At 35.6% G+C, this 17094-nt stretch overlaps 1 long non-coding RNA gene across 2 annotated transcripts in view; it reads left to right on the top strand.

Moving 5' to 3' along the window:
- The first annotated feature begins 7786 nt into the window (after nucleotides 1–7786).
- Nucleotides 7787–17094, top strand: part of LOC135734354 (uncharacterized) — a 352561-nt gene continuing 343253 nt past the window's right edge. Inside the window, exons 1-5 of one of the 2 annotated variants that reach the window (XR_010527292.2) lie at nucleotides 7787–7914; nucleotides 8715–8761; nucleotides 10235–10281; nucleotides 12676–12812; nucleotides 14015–14075. This is a non-coding gene — a long non-coding RNA (uncharacterized lncRNA). The remainder of the gene's footprint in view (nucleotides 7915–8714; nucleotides 8762–10234; nucleotides 10282–12675; nucleotides 12813–14014; nucleotides 14076–17094) is intronic. The other variant, XR_012337066.1, reaches the window with a different exon arrangement.

Below are 17094 nucleotides of genomic sequence, written 5' to 3' on the forward strand. Positions count from 1 at the left end.
GGTGCTATAGTATGCTATTGGTTGTTTTTTCCTACCACTGCAGGTTTCTTGCATTAATACTGCAGAAGCATATCCATCAGCTCTGTTGGCAACAAACAGGTGGAATGGTTTGGTATAATCAGGTGTACTTAGAACAGGTGATTTTTGTAGTTCCTGTTTAATCAATTCAAATGCTGCTAATGCATCTGCATTCCAAATTAAGGGGGAATTTAGATTTTTGTAACCCTACCTGTTTCATTATGTCTCTCAATGGTGCTGTTTTGATTGCATAATCTTCTATTCAATCAGCATTGAAACCTGTCATCCCTAAAAAAGTCATCATCTGTCCTACTTTTTGTGGCAATGGTGCTTTACTTATGCCTTTTAGGTGTGTTGGGGCTATGGCCTTTGTGCCATATGAGATTAACCGCCCTAAATATTCCACCTGTGGCTGGCAATATTGTAGTTTGGTTTTGGATACTTTATGACCTCCTTGAGCTAGTTTAGTAAGTACCTTTATTGAGTCTCTATGGCATTGTTCGAGTGAGGTTGAACAAATCATCAAATCATCCATGTATTGCAGCAAAGTGCTGTCTATCATGAGATCTTCCAAATCAGCTTTAAGTGCCTGATTAAATATTGTGGGTGATTCCTTAAAACCCTGTGGTAGTTTTGCATATGAATATTGTTTACCAGCATATGTAAATGCAAACAAATATCTACTTTCCTCCGCAACTGGTATGCTGAAAAATGCAGAACATAGATCAATCACAGTGAAGTATTTGGCATCAGGGGGGACATTTGTTAGCAGAGTGTGTGGGTTTGGCACATCAATCGGACTATCCTCTACTATGTCATTTATTGCTCGTAGGTCATGTACGAGGCGCCATTCGTTTTTGTTTGCTTTAATTACAGGATAAATTGGCGTGTTACAATAGCTGTTTGTTTCAAACAGTACTCCCGCTTTCACTAGTCCTTCAATAGTATCTTTTATGCCTAACTCAGCCTCTGGGCGTAACGGGTATTGTGCTTTCCTAGGAAGGCATGCATTTTGCTTAAGCTTTACTTTGACTGGGCTGGCTGATTTTACCAAACCCACATCTGTTTCATATTTTGACCATAGCTGTGTTGGGACTTGTCGTTCTACATCTTGTAATAACTCAGCATAAAAACTCTCCTCTGTTTCAGGTATTGACATCATTTGAATTTGTTCCTGTTTATTAATCATGATTTCCTGAGGAACACTCAACAAAGAAGTTCCATACAGTATTTGAATGTAATTTTTATCAGCTGAATTAAAAATCAATGGATTGTCAGTTGTTTCCCACTGACTTTGTGTAGCCTTTTTTAGCATTGGCCCAATATCTTTTGTTTTCCAATTTTTTCCTACATATAAAGATATATGTGGTACAGAATCTGCTACATTGAACCATTGCTTTGTAAAGTCATTCTCCTTTATGGTTATAGCGGCTCCCTGTTTACCTATTATGATAGAATGTGAAATCAATTGAATTTTTTGCCCTTTTGTTTCTTCCTGCCATTTTGTTTCAAGTTCTGTATTTCTTGAAGGGTCAAACATCATTGTACAATGGAACTGTGATTTTGGTATTTGTGCATCAGGAATCTGTGCTTTAATAAATTTACCCCATTTATCAAATGCTTGTTTCACATCATTCTCTATCTGTCCTAACCAGTACACATTAGCTTTTGGTTCAGAGATCATCATTTGAGTTCCTTTTATGTCCACATACACTCCCTCTGCTGAACACAAAATTTTAAGACCTAATTTGCACAATGCATCTCTTCCTAAAAGATTAATAGGAGTCTGGTTTGATATCAGGATGGGTAAGGTCACACGGTTATTTTTAGTTTGTAGACAAATCGGAGCGGTCATTGGAATTAACTGTGTTTGTCCCGAGAATCCTATTGTCTTTACAAATTTGACAGACATGGGGAGATGTGATGCATAATTTGAATTTACACATGTATAAACCGCTCCTGTGTCTACCATCATGGGTATGCTCTTTCCTTCTACTTCAACCTGTAAAATTGGTTCTTGATTTGCATTAGTGGTTAAAATTGGGAACTGTCTCTCCCCAATAGGATTCTCTGGGAATCTCTAAAAATCTTGGTTTGTACCTACCCAGGGGTTCACAGGACCTCGTACAGACCCCTGCCAATTGTTCCCCCTTCTTCCCCTCGAGGGTTGAGTCCAAGGGTTTGTGTAGCAATTTCTTTTAATATGTCCCTTCTGGCCACACCCCCAACACACTCCTTCTGGATCTCCAAAACCTCAGCCTCTGCCTCTCACACCCCCTTGTGGTAGATTTCTCTTCCACTCCATCGGCCCTGGCTGCTGAGCGTATACATTGATGATGGGTACGGGGGTCTGGTGTGCATTAGGAGGGTTTGTTGTGGGCGGAGTCTGCTGGACAGCTGGTGGAAGAGAATTCACAGGAGCCATCACTGACATCTGGTTAGGTTTGTCTTTCTGTACTGCTGCTTGAATCTTTCTCTTGTTTTTATTTGAAAGTTCTTCCAGCTGTGACTGTGTCAGTTTTCTTTGTAGTTCTTTCTCTTACGTTTTCAGATTTTGTTCATTTTTTCGGAATAAATCCACAGCATGACACACGTGGTCACAAAACTCTTTGTGTGATTTAGAGTTTAGACCTACCACATCTTCTAGTTTGCTTTTTACAGTCTGTGGCATAGCATCCACTATGGCATTTCTAAAAAGGGTTGTCATTAAAGGGTCCCCCTCGGGGTCTCCCTCAGTCTCTTGTTTCCATCTCTTTAATTGTCTTTGAACATAAGTGATGGGATTCTCTGTTTCCCCCAGTTCCTCCCCCTTCAGTGCCTTGGGGTCGATTCTGGTTTCATATTCAGTTCGTAAAACTCGCCACACGGCGGGACGGTATGCATCAAAAACAATCCCATCCATATCGTAGGAATTAACGGCTCTGTGCAAGTTAGAGTCCTGAAGGATCTGATCAGTTTTTGCTCCCCCTACAATTCTCGCTAGGAGGGCTTTGATGTCTCCTACTGCAATGAGCTTCCCAGCTAATTCTTCCTCCAAAATTCTGATGAACTTACCAGCCCCCTTGTGGATATCCAGGAGTCGGTTGACCAGGTTCTCTAAATCCTGTGACCCCCAGGGTACGTAGTTACCTTGAGCTCCTTTAATTAGAATGGGGAGCTGCTTTGTTAATGGTCTCAGTGATTTTTCTCCCCCGCGTGACCACTTTCCCTCATCAACCAGGGACTCCGCTCCTCTTTCTCCCTCCCTGCTCGGTTCACATGTGACCTCAAACAAATATTCTTCTTCAGATTCTTCCTTTTCTGGTAAGATTTCTTTTATAACCTCTTTTTTCTTGTCTACCTGCTCATATGGTAGTTTTTCACTTGGTGTTTTCATTTTATACTGTGTTTTCATTTTTTCTAATGCTGTTCGTGCTTGTTTGTAACAATCTAACTGCAGTGTTGTTTCTTTTGTTTTTATAGCTGGCTTAGTTTTAGGTCTTACTACTTGTTCCATCTCCTCATCCTCCTCTTTCTCCTCATCGTCTATTTCCACATTTCCCTTCATCTGCATCTCACCCAAAATTTCAACAGTTCCCTTGAGCAATGGAAACTGACCCTCAGAGGTCAAATAAGGAGGGGGGTCTGCATATTTTTGTTCCTTAATCATGGTTTCTTGTTCCATGTCTTTCAACAGCCTTTTGGCTTGTTTTAAATTTTTACGCAGACATTCCCCTTCTTTTTTGAACAATGCTAACACTTCTTGCTCTTTTTCACGTTTTTCTTCTCTTTTTTTGTTTTTCTTACTCGTATTTTTGGTTTTGTAATTTTTAACCAATGTTGCCATTTCCTCACACAATGCCACATCAAAAGTCCCCTCTTTTGGCCATCTGGTAACCATACTTTTTGTACGTTTTTGCCATTTCTTAGAGAGATGCTTTATGAGATCTTTACTCAATGGGTATTTTACGCCCAAGAGTTCAACAGGACTGTCTGCCATATCTTTATTTTGTAATACACCAGCCCTCTAATTTTCTTGTACTCAGAACACTATATAATGTTGTTATCTTTTAAGTATATATCGCCACAAAATCCCCACAGTTTCTCAAAATGTTTTTAAATGGTTTTTTCACATCCAAAACATATCAAACCACAATATCAGCCACCTTTTATATTTCCTAAACTTTTTATATTTGGTACAGAAAATAAGTTTTGACCAAACCTTAAATTTCAAAAGTATACATCAATATTTTAGCTCAATAATCTATAATAACTCAGCATTCATATCAATCCCTTTATTACTTTATTTGGGCTCCCTTCATAGTTTAGGGCTCATTTCTAGTAGGGCTGTGTTGAAAAAATCGATTCACCGATTCTGAATCGATTTTCATGTTAATTACTAAAGATCGATCCTTAACTCAGAGAATCGATTTAATAATTAATAACTTAAACTTGCCGCGTCATTGAATTCACGCATGCGCGCGAGGTGGAAGGACATTAAAACAACGAACATAGCGGTCAGTAACGTTAAGCAAGCGTTTGTTTTGAAAACTCTAGAAACGCTCAAAGCTGCGATCTATATGTAAAATAATCCACTCATAACAAATGAACGAGTTATTCGTGTTATTTTTATAATAAGCGCCAGTGAATCCACCGCAGGTCTCCAGCAAAACTCTCTCTTTCTCTCTCTCTCTCTCCCTCCCTCTGTGCTCATGCAGCCGGTATCTGACGGGCAGAGGTTTCTTGAGGCGCGCGCAACGGGTCGCCAAATGAAGAGTTCTTCTTGCACATAATGCTAATAGTTGTAACGTTTTCTGAACTTTAAGCAAGCTAAGACAAAACTCATCATATAGCACCCGTCATAATATCTATATCTAGAGCTCCGTCTCTTATATACAGGTATTTATCCTGTCAGTAGGTTTGTGCATATATTTATACCTGTTCATTTTACCTTTATTTTTAATGTAATGTATGCATAAATACAAAATACAATGCATATAGCTTCAATAGTCTATAAAATTAATAACTCAATTAAAAACAAGATTCTGTCTATCAAGACTTGCTGTTATCCTCTGGGCATTTTCACTTTAACATTATTTACTTTAAATTGTCCATATTTTAAAACTGTGTTGAGCAGTTAAAAGCTATAGTGAGTGGCAAATAACTGCACATTTTTATAATCCAAAAACAATATAAACTGAAAAACATGTATACATGAAATATACAGTTACTGTGAAATAAAATGACTCATTCTGTGGAATAGATTTTTGGTCATTCCGCCCACCCCTATCTGGCACCATTTTGGGCTTTTTTCAAAAACACTTATCTAAATCTCGAAGATCGGATCAGATCGGATCGAATCGAATCGAACAATGATAATCGATTCAAGACCTTGAGAATCGGAATCGAATCGATTCTTGAAATTTGAATCGAAACCCAGCCCTAATTTCTAGCATACTCTAACCCTTTATTTGTAGGGTGTATAATTCAGTCATACAGTTATCCCTTCATTTATAGGGTTTATCTATCATAGGGTTTATCTATCATACTTTATCCCTTATCAGGCTTATTCAAACATTCACCTTTCACCCAGTAAGACAGCACTTACGGCCCCCTGTTCAGCCACAATGACAGACCAAGGGAAACGCATGCACCACCCCCACTAGATGCAAAGTTTATAGCACACACGCACTCTCACACTGCAGCTTGCAAACACACCTACTCAAACACAAATTATTAAATAATTACACAATCGTCATTGCACTTCCCCAACGTGACGACTTTTGCGTGTCCTTTTTTACATTAACTAATTAAACAATCATTACTGCACTTTCACCGACATAATGATTTAAACTTTTAACTTCAAATTCAACCAAATTAAACCTCTACGTTATACACTTCCTCGACAAACGTAGCATATGCAATCTTGCATACAAACTCTTACGCGTTTTCTTTTACTTAAAATCTGTTTCAAGTCACTGTGATCATCAACGCCAACTCATCAGTAAGAAAATACAGATTCATGCATGCATGCCTTAGTTAGATTGTATCCTTGAAATCAAAACCCAGTTCACATCTATGGTTCTTAAATTTAGAAGAGCTTAAATTTCTCACCACATTGAGCAAAGTCTGGCAAACAACACAAACCTAATTTAATAAGCAAAAAGTGCTTACCTTATGGCCATACGTTGTTTGTGTTGCTCGTCAGGTTCGCCCAGGTGGTGTGACTGTCCAGCTCTTTTCTATCCCGGGTTTCGGCACCAAATGTTGTGGTTTTCCTTTTCTTCAAATAAAACAATCTTCAGTCTTAGGTTTTGATTTCAAAGATGGACTTTATTGTTAGCGAAATAAAGCCGTGAGGAGATCTTGCAAGATCCACTCGCTTCTTCTGGCATCATGGCTGATATATATATGCTTTGGCTCCCTCCTCCCCTCCTATTTGACTCTGGGCTATTCCCTTTGTGTCCGACATGAAAACATACACCTGTTCCACACAGATGGCTTTTATAACTCTTAACACAGATGGCTTTTAAAACATCTAACATATAAGGCACCACACAGATGGCTTTTAAAAGGCATAGTAAACTACTTCAACAGATGGCTTTTATAAGGCATAGTAAACTACTTCATAATAAAAATGGCTTTTATAAGGCATAGTAAACTACTTCACTTAAACACAAACATAACCCTCTCACTAAAATAAAAGTATAACTCTTACATAAAGATAAATATAAGGGATGTCAAAATGCATTAGATATGAACCTTTTAAATATATTAATAAAGCACACCACCGGTTGCCAGAAAGCTGCTTTTATATATATAATTTACATGCAGATGTAACAGTTACATTACAATGTCTGTGAAAATGTCTGTACACGTTATTTTTCTAGAATTATTTCTCAAGTGAATGTATTGCCTTTTTAAACAAATCGTATTTTGTAAATTATGAATTAACTGCATAAATAAGTGCCTTATTAATCACTGTTCCTTTAAGTACATGCTTCATAAGGTTAACCAGAATAATATAAACTGAAAGATTCTGAACAGTTTTGTGCATTGTGCAATAACATTAAATTAAGACCCCAGGTAGCCAGTGCATTCGGGCCAGATCCGGCTGAGTGTCGGCGCACACGGCTGTGTTCTGGCTGCGGCTTACCAGCATTAAGCCAGCACTGGCCCAGCAAAAGTTGCCAGATTCGGCTAGGCTGTGGATATGCGGATTTGGTCCGATTTTGGCTGACAAATGGCATATTTTCCACATATTGGCTTTCACATTTCACGTTTGTTTTAATAAAAATATATTAATTTAACAATTGATATGCATATAATTGTTTCTATTTAATGTTTTGATAATTGTTTTCAGTTTTCCTGATTAATGGTAGCCTATGTCAATAAGTGAAAAGTAGTGTGAGGAAAAGTTAAGCTCAGAAATTTTTCCCTAATAAAATAAGGGAAGGGGAGAAGCATATTTTAATGTTAAGAATAGGTTTGTAGAGGCATAAAGTGCCATTAGCCTATTGAATGTAAGTATCTGGGCTATTAAGTTTATACTGAAATATTTTCTATGTATGTAATATTTCAACAAACACATATTGTATTAATTAATGGTCAAATACTAAATTGAGATTTTATAAAAACATTTTATAAGCTGTAAAGCTTGTCAATTTGTTTACTTTATTACAACTACAATTTTTCAGCCCTTTTCCAGAATTTGAACTAATTTGATCATAAAGATTGATCTATTTATAATGTATCGATTACAATTTTTAGACAATTAAAGCAGGTTAAAGGAACTTTTATTTTGGAAAAAGAACTGCTGCTGTTTCAAGACATGCGCACTAGCTGCGACATCTAGTGACGACATTTACCGGGCTTTAACGGTTGTTGCTGCATGAAGTCTGCTGCAATTTCTCTGAGGTAAGACTTTTTGGAAGTTATTTAACATAATTTTAATGCATAAAATATTTATACTCTGCACATATTAGATAAATGTAAACTTCATTTAAAAGAAGGACAAACTGGTGTGACTGATATAGTATACGTAATTTTTTAAATGACCACAATCCCACTTCAACAAATATGTAATTTAGCATTTGAATTTATTATTAAAATACTGAAGTCTTTCTAGATAAATTTGAGTAGAAAATCGATTTTTATAATTTATCTGACAAGGAGAATTCGGACATAAGAAATGAACTCTGCTCAGTTTAATGAACTTAAGTTACTTAAACAGTAATATTTTGTTTAGCATAACAAACAAATAATATTTCGCAACTCATAAAACTGGTCTGAGGATTTGCCTCAGCAGTCTATGCAGCAGGCGGGAGTAACTGAGGGATCGTGAAGCTATTCTGCTAAACACTCGTAGCCACCTCAGCCAGTTCCGCTATTATACAGCTGACTGAGGTAAAAAATTTTTTACCAAGGGATAACTTTGTCTGGTACTACAGAAAACGTCTGAATTTCACAGAATAGAGAGCATTGCAGCTACAGGACACAGCTGGTAGTTAAACTTCTTTACTTAAAGTGCACCTGCAGTAAAAATATTTCCACCTCACTGTTGCACAACATTATAACCGATTTCATCTATTGAAAGATACTTTGTAGAAAATGAGTGAACCTTAATTATGTAATTATTACTCAACATTTTGTATCTATGATCTGTCTGTCTGTTATACAACTTAACAACTTATTGTGATTGTTTTTGTCACATTTAGATTTCTCAAGATCATCAGTTTGGACAGAATTCATTTGAAGAATTAATGTAAGTAAAAGTACAATATTGGACGGGGCATGGATATTTCTTGGGAATCAGTTTTGTTGCATTGTTAATGTCAGGACTGTCTGAGGGGTCAATTGGGGCCAGAAGTATGATAGGGATTCGTTTAGGGCTACAAATATATATTACAAATAACAAGTCTTTAAAAAGTCTTTACATTAAGTAGTCTAAACTAAACTTTGATATGTAAACGTTGTTATGTAAACTATAATAACAAGATATTTTATTAGATCACAATTCCAGTTTATGGATTTGGCATTTGCACTCATTTTGAAAAATAAATATAATGGTAGAGAAAACACAATTATCTGTGGATGTGTGTGATTAAGAGTAAGGAAAACTTACTTTTTTATATAATTGCAAATCTCAAAACAACCCTTAAAAACCAAATTGAGTTCTCTTTTGCTGCATCTTGCAAATATTACAATTTTAAATAGGCAAGGCTTAAAAAGGTATAAAAATAATAATGAACTTTCTCGATAATACAACACTGGCACAATTGGGCATGTAACCGTTTTTTTTACCTTAGTGGTGTGCCCTTATTCTAGTACTTATGTTTCTAGTAGCTATGTTTACATGCAACCAATTAATCAGTTTGTAATCGTATTGATGGCTCAATCGTATTAAAAAGCCGTCATGTAAAAACCTTAATCAATACGATTGAGGTAGATTGGATGCAAATTTGAATCGTATTGAAAGGGGTGGTGTAGTCCAATCTGTGATCCGATCAGCAGGAGAAAAGTATGCATGTAAATGCGTGAATCAAAGTATTTTGTCGGATGCAAAAATACATTGTACATGTGCACAGAAAATTTGTGCTCAAGTTCACGTCGTATATTTACCTCTTATTTGCTTTGGTTTGGCTTTGGGGTGGCATTGCCAAGTCCTCTCTTTTTTTCGTTCAGATTTGGGCTACTGTTTAAACTGTCTTTGCAAGTTGTTTTTTCTGCGGGTCAGATATGAAAGGATTTTGTTCATTAGTTATTGGTATTTGGGCTGTGATAAGTCATTGGGATGCTTTTGGGCTAATTTTGAATGTCCATGGGGATGATTTTGATATGTGAAGCTGCCAACCCTGGCTGTGCGCTTGCACAGATGTTCGGTTTATATAAAATGTACATGAAAACAAACATTTTGAGGTGCAAACATTTAAACATGTTTAGGGTGCGTGGAAACTGTATTGTTGTAACCTTTCATCGGATTAAATTCAGTCGGATTGACAAAGTTTTGTGCATGTAAACATGGCCCTTGTGATGACAGTTTGTTCGAGGATAAGAAAACTGCCATCTAGGGTTTCAGAACGAAGCAAGAGCCATCAATATTATATATGTATTGTATGTTTATGTATATATACATTAGCAAGTAAATGTAATGGTTTTCTGAATAAATATACATAAATAACATAATGTGTCTAAAAATTATTACACAAGAAATTCAGATCTTTCATGTGTTTTTCAGAGCACTAGCAGGTTCCAATAAAGGCTGGAACAGAACAGACAGAAAAGGTACAGTATACTTTCTTTCCATGTCCGCCTTGCCCACGCACACATCCGTACCGCTTTAAAAAGTATACATTATTTACAGGACATTCACAAATTTAGAAAAAATGAAGAAAAGTAGCAGCTCCACCACTGCATTGAATATACTGTTCTGTATGAGTGTGCAACTCAGCGTTCCCACAACGCGCACGCTTGACATCTGTTCCTCAGACATGAGGGCTCGCGAAGCACGCACACAGCGTGCAGTCAACACATGCGTGATCACTAAACTAAGTTTTCTTTCTTGTTTAAGTGAACATAAACAGCTAGATGTGTCAGTATCAGTATATTAAAGCAGTGCAGTCTTAAAGCTGTTCTGGGTCTTAAAGTGACAGTAGCCTACTGCTTTCTGTGTCAGAAATGTTCTTTCCACCCAAAAATGAAAATCACTCACTTTTCTTAACTGAACAACTTTTGCAGCTGCACATTTAATTCATACAGTGAGGACTGTGCAGTGTTTTGTGTGTATTTATTGCTAATGTTAAATCATAGATTCTAATAACTAATATTTTTACATTTAATACAGATGCCTGAAAAGTAAAACAAGATGAGTATAGTGTTATGATAAAAAAAAACAAAAGATTTGGTTGTTTGTCTGTAGCATTGTTGTAGTGACAGCCAAAATACATCGGCCTAGGGCTGGGCAATATGGCAAAAATCCATATTGAACGATAATGATATATATTTCGATGTAAGTTGTTAATGCTTCCAGCTTTAAAACAGTATGCCAACAATGACTGAAGCCACAAAAATAAGAGGGTTCATTTATATTTTAATCTGCGCCTCGTCAGTTTTTTAGCTAGCCAAACCACTTCCATATAAAGGAATTCGTGCTACCTTTTTGTCCACAATTTATCATCTTTGGATATTCGTTGCCACTTCCACTCATTTTTGTTTAGTTTTTTTGTTGTTGTGTCGAGTTTGCAAAGTAGGAAATGGACTTTGTACTACTCATGTGTATTACATATAGGCCAATGTATTTTGGCTGTCACTACAACAATGCTACTGAAAAGCAACCAAATTTTTAATATTTCCTCTTAATCATAATACTATACTCATCTTGTTTTACTTTTCAGGCATCTGTATTAAATGTAAATATATTAGTTATGAAATTGTCTGTCAACATGATTTTAACATGAACCTTAGCAATAAATACAAATAAAACACTGCACAGTCCTCACTGTATGGATTAAATGTGCAGCTGCGAAATGTATTCAGTTAATAGTAGTGAGGGGTTTTCATTTTTTTTGTATAATGAACATTGAACACTCAAGACAGCTTTGAACACCCAAGACAGCTTTAAGACGGCACTGCTTCAATATACTAATAAACATACAGCTGTTTATGTTCACTTAAACAAGAAAGAAAACTTAGTGAGCCCTCGTGTCTGAGAACCATATACGAGCTATACATGCTGGTAAATGGGCACGTCACCTTGTGGAAACGCACAGTCGCACACTCATACAGTACAGTATATTCACTGCAGTGGTGGATCTGCTAATTTTCTGTTATGTTTTCAGTTGATAAGATGTGCTTTTTGATTACTGAAATTTAATTTAACCAGAATCCAGAATAAAACGAAAAACACGGAATTTGAGAAAAAATTTAACTGAATCGGGGGAAAAAACAATAGGGCCATAGCTGTGCTAAAACCTGACTCCAATTGGCTTTTTTGAGGTCATTCAATTAAGGGTTCACATTTTTTTCACAAGCACTAAGATGTTTTTTGGTAGTTCTCAATAAAGACATGAAAGATCAGAATGTTTTTGTGTAATTATTTTTAGACACATTGGGGCGGTTTCCCGGACAGGGATTAGACTAGTCCTAGACTTAAACAGTTTTAAGAGCTCTCCAAACTGAAAACAACTTACACTTACATATCTTAAAATACATCAGTGCCCTTTGTTTTACCTCAAAATGCACACAGGTAATGTTTTTAGTAAGGCATGTTTGTTAAAACTAATTATATTTCCTAATTAAACTAAGGCCTAGTTCTGGATTAAGCTAATCCTGGTCCGGGAAACCGCCCCATTATGTTTATCAATGCCCTTGACTTAGATAAAGTTTAGATCGCATTTTATGACAAATTTGTTCAGAAAACTGTGAAATTCACATACTTTTTCTTGCCACTGTATATAAAGCCATTACAATGTTAATCTATGAAGCTATAAGTCTTCCAACCTAAAGTACCTGTCAATGTTTTTGAAGCAGAATAGCTTGTAGGTAACATTTAACCCTGGAGAACCCACGGGTCAAATGTGGCCAATGTTAATTGATTCTAAGAGAAGGGTTCTTGGGTTCTCCAGGGTTAAACTAACATGCCTGCATTTACCTAATTAAATAATTTTGTTTCTTTTCAAGAATCTGTCAGAAGAAATTCAACTACTGTTCGTGCACCAGATGGTGAAGTAGAAAAGTTCGTAAAAACTTCTGCAGCTTGCATCTGACAGAGATGCAAAAAGAATAAGAGAGCGGGCCTGAAAACAAGCAAATTCAAGGTATTTCAATTGTTGTTAAAGGGATAGTTCAATAGATATTCTTTCATCATTTACTCATCCTCATGTTGTTCTAAATCTGCATGATTTTTTCTGATGAACACAAATTAAGATGTTTTGCGTAATGATGGTAAAAACACAGCACATTGTAACCATTGACTTCCATAGTAGGAAAAAGTATTTTGAAAGTATTGTGATAAATGATGGTTAGCACACAGGTGACGGTACCCATTAAATTCCATCATATTTTTTATTCCTTCTATGGAAGTCAAGGGTTACAATCTGCTGTGTGTTTACCATCATTCCTCAAAATATCTTCTTTTGTGTTCATCAGAAAAAATTCTATACAGGTTTAAAGGTAGGGTAACACATTTTGAAAAATGCTAACGGTAGCCGCCTAGTAATGAAATCACGATCCCACCCTTAAGTCAAATCGCCATCCAAAGTCACGCCTCTTTCAAAACACATGAACATGCACAGATCAGACGGTCACATTTCATGTCTCATTCACCAGTAAGAAAACTTTGCAGTACAAAGTGAATAACACTTCCAAAATAACAACTGGTTTATATCAGAATTAGTTTAAGCACACGTTCGGTTGTGTAGACGTAGTAACTATATCGATATGCTAATCCGTAAACGAACACAAATTTCATATGCAACACAATGTTTCATCAAAGTAGAATATCTGAATCCATCTCAATACAAACATATCGCGTACCTACCTTACCAAAATAAACAACGACCCTTTCAGACCCTTTGCCTCCTGCAGCTGTTTGCATCTCGTGCTAAAGCAGTAAAGTTACAGATGTTAATTTGGGTTTTTGCTCTTGCTGATCCAGGCAGTTTTTGCTGTTGTTGTTATAAAAGATGCCTTTCGTTTTGTGGCTCCTGTACAGGTTGTCAATTCAGCAGAAAAGTTTGCTTTTCTTGCTGTTTACAGACAGGAGGTGAGCGCACGTGAACACGCATCTTAATACCAAGTGTAAACAGCCTCTTAACCAGCATAACTAAAAATCTTTCAGGATCAAATCTGTTACCCTACCTTTAAAACAACATGAGGATGAGTAAATGATGACAGAATTTTTATTTTAGGGTGAACTATTCCTTTAACATTTACCCAATTTAACATTAATGCCTTCAGTCTATCTGATGAAGTAACCATGAGTCATTTTCTGTTCCCCCTCTTATCTCTTTTCTCTCAGTCTTTCCTTCTTTTAGGGTACACTTGAGGAGTGTCCAGATGTTTATTAATGTTTTATTAATGTAATGTTATGTTTCAAATAAACATGTAAACATACTGTATATTTTTCTTTCTTTTTTAAACACCTACAGTAAAGTGTGACACTTAACACATTAAAAGCATCACAAACATTGAGGATAGAACTTCTAATGTGCAGTTTAACTTTTTTTAACTAAATATAATAAAAGTTTTTTTTAAGAAGGGATAAGTACATGCCATCTTAAGGGCTAAGGTTATAAAGTATTGTTTTGTGGAAAAAACACTTAAAAAAAAAATTCGGGCTAGTTTCGTCTGAGTGTACAGTTTAAGCTGGCATGATTCTGGCACTTTGCTGGCATTGTCGGCTGACTTTAAGCACCCCGGACATTGGCCAGTTTCGGCTGAGTGTACAGTTTTAGCTGGCGTGATTCTGGCACTGTGCTGGCAGTGCCGGCTCACTTTAGGCACCCGGACATGGGCCAGTGTACTTGGGCCGATTCTGGGGCGTCATTCATCCCAGAGTTGGCCCTTTTCTGGCAGCCGGAACTGGGCCGTGTTTTTTTTTCTGGCCTGCCGGATTTGGGCCATTATTGGGCCAAACTGTTTTGGCTACCTGGGACATAACGATACTTACAAAAACACCCAAGAAAAATTAAGCATCAAACCATAGTAAACCGCAAGCTACACGATTACTACGACAAAAACTTGCAAACCTCCCCTAACAGTAATGACTAATTAGGCTGTAACAAACTAGACAGCAAGAAACTTATGCAAAATATATTAAATATTTAAAACTTACTTCTAAAACCCTGCTGTGCTGTTGTCATCTTCTCAGTCCTTTTAGATTTTCCCGGTCATTTTGTTCCTCTGCGCTTTTGGCCTGAGTGGCAGTTGGCAACTGAAGGGTCATTAGCGCCTCCTACTGGACTGGGTGTGGCTCATTCAATAGGCAGTGGAGGAATTTTTTATGTTCTTTTGACTATTTATTATTAATTAAGCAATACATTTAACACAATTTAATAATAATAATAATAATAATATGTAAATTTGCTAAACAAACACTATACTAAAAGATATAAAAGCAACCAAAAAAATATTAGGTTATTTATTTATTTATTAACTTTACCAATCCCTGCACAAATAAAATAAAAAACTAAACTAAAATAAATAATGTAATTGATTTGTGATTATTAATAATAATCAGTATCAACTTATCACTGTTTGTTAATATACAGAGACTTAGTTGGCAGTTTTCTGATGATGGTAAACTAAAGAAGTAATTTTTGTTCAAAGTAATTAAAATAGCTGTTGATTCCCCATAATGATCATACATTTCAAATCTTTTTGAACACTCACTTACATATTTAAAGATGATCTGACCAGATAATTTTTACTTGCTGTATAAAAGCAAAAACCTGTCTGATGGTGATCCTGCCTGGGGGGTATCTTTAGGTAACAAAACTAACAGGACTTCATAATATGGTATTTTTAATACAATAATGCAGTGGTTTCTTTGTCATTTTTGACAAATACATCCACAAAGTACCATAACCATATGCCACAGCTTTAAAAATGCATCAGTATCACATGCATGTATGTTTACATACATTTATTAAATATGTGGAAAACAAATATATTTATGTCACATATTTATAATTAATGTTGTCCATATATGCGAGAAACCAATACTATACTGTAATATATGCAGATATATGGTATCATATATTGATGACACCAAATATTTTTTTCACATGTTTGGACATATAAATGTTCATATATGTTGCAGGCATATATTGTGTTCTCAGATAAGTCAAATATATGTATACATATGTGGAAAACAAATATGTATGTCACATATTTATAATTAATGTTGTCCATATATGCGAAAAACCAATACTATAGTGTAATATATGCAGATATATGGTATCATATATTGATGACACCAAATATTTTTTTCACATGTTTGGACATATAAATGTTCATATATGTTGCAGGCATATATTGTGTTCTCAGATAAGTCAAATATATGTATACATATGTGGAAAACAAATATGTATGTCACATATTTATAATTAATGTTGTCCATATATGCAAAAAACCAATACTATAGTGTAATATATGCAGATATATGGTATCATATATTGATGACACCAAATATTTTTTTCACATGTTTGGACATATAAATGTACATATATGTTGCAGGCATATATTGTGTTCTCAGATAAGTCAAATATATGTATAAATATATGTCATACTATGTAAAATATATGTACATATATGGCCATATATTACATTTTTGTATGGGAAGGGCATTTTATAATAGACTAAAGAGAATCACAGTCAGACTTTTTGGTTACAATGCTTTAATATGGTACATTGATTGCGATTGTCTTGTTAAAATATAGCATATGAGGTTTAGTACATTTAAGTTGTTATTTTGAATGTCAGATTATTTAAGTTATCTTTAGAGGATTAAAAACGTGGTTTAAACATGGAATACCAATTACACTGTGATTTAAAAATATATAAATATAACTGAATACATAAAACAATTAATATAAATAGTTAACAATACTGGAGTAAAATGCATACAAAGTGCAGCGGTCATGGCTATGACTATGGAATTTATGTATTACTCACCTGTTTTTATGTTTAGAGCGTTCTTGTGAGTCTTTAAAGATGTTTTGTTATAATAACCTTACATATTGGCATTATGATTGTGAGGGCAGAGTGTTTAGTTTTATACAGTAGCAATAATAATTATAATGAGTGAGCACATGTACGATGTGATGTGAACTGACTGTGACATAAGAGGTAATGTGTTCGGTGCCAGGTATATATTCAGGTGTTTGCACTATGTGACATGTTATTGCTTATGATATACCAGGGAGCTACACTGCGACCAAAATGGTCGCATATGCGACCTTTTGAACTGCCGTTGCGACCCTAATTTTTAATGGGTCGCAAATGTGCTACCTAATGTTTTAGACAATATGCTATGATTTTCTATGAGCATTTATTAAAACAGAAATGTGGATCTTAAGAATACGTTTTATAACGTGC

This window comes from Paramisgurnus dabryanus, chromosome 7, assembly GCF_030506205.2.
Source record: "Paramisgurnus dabryanus chromosome 7, PD_genome_1.1, whole genome shotgun sequence".
Classification (NCBI taxonomy): domain Eukaryota; kingdom Metazoa; phylum Chordata; class Actinopteri; order Cypriniformes; family Cobitidae; genus Paramisgurnus; species Paramisgurnus dabryanus.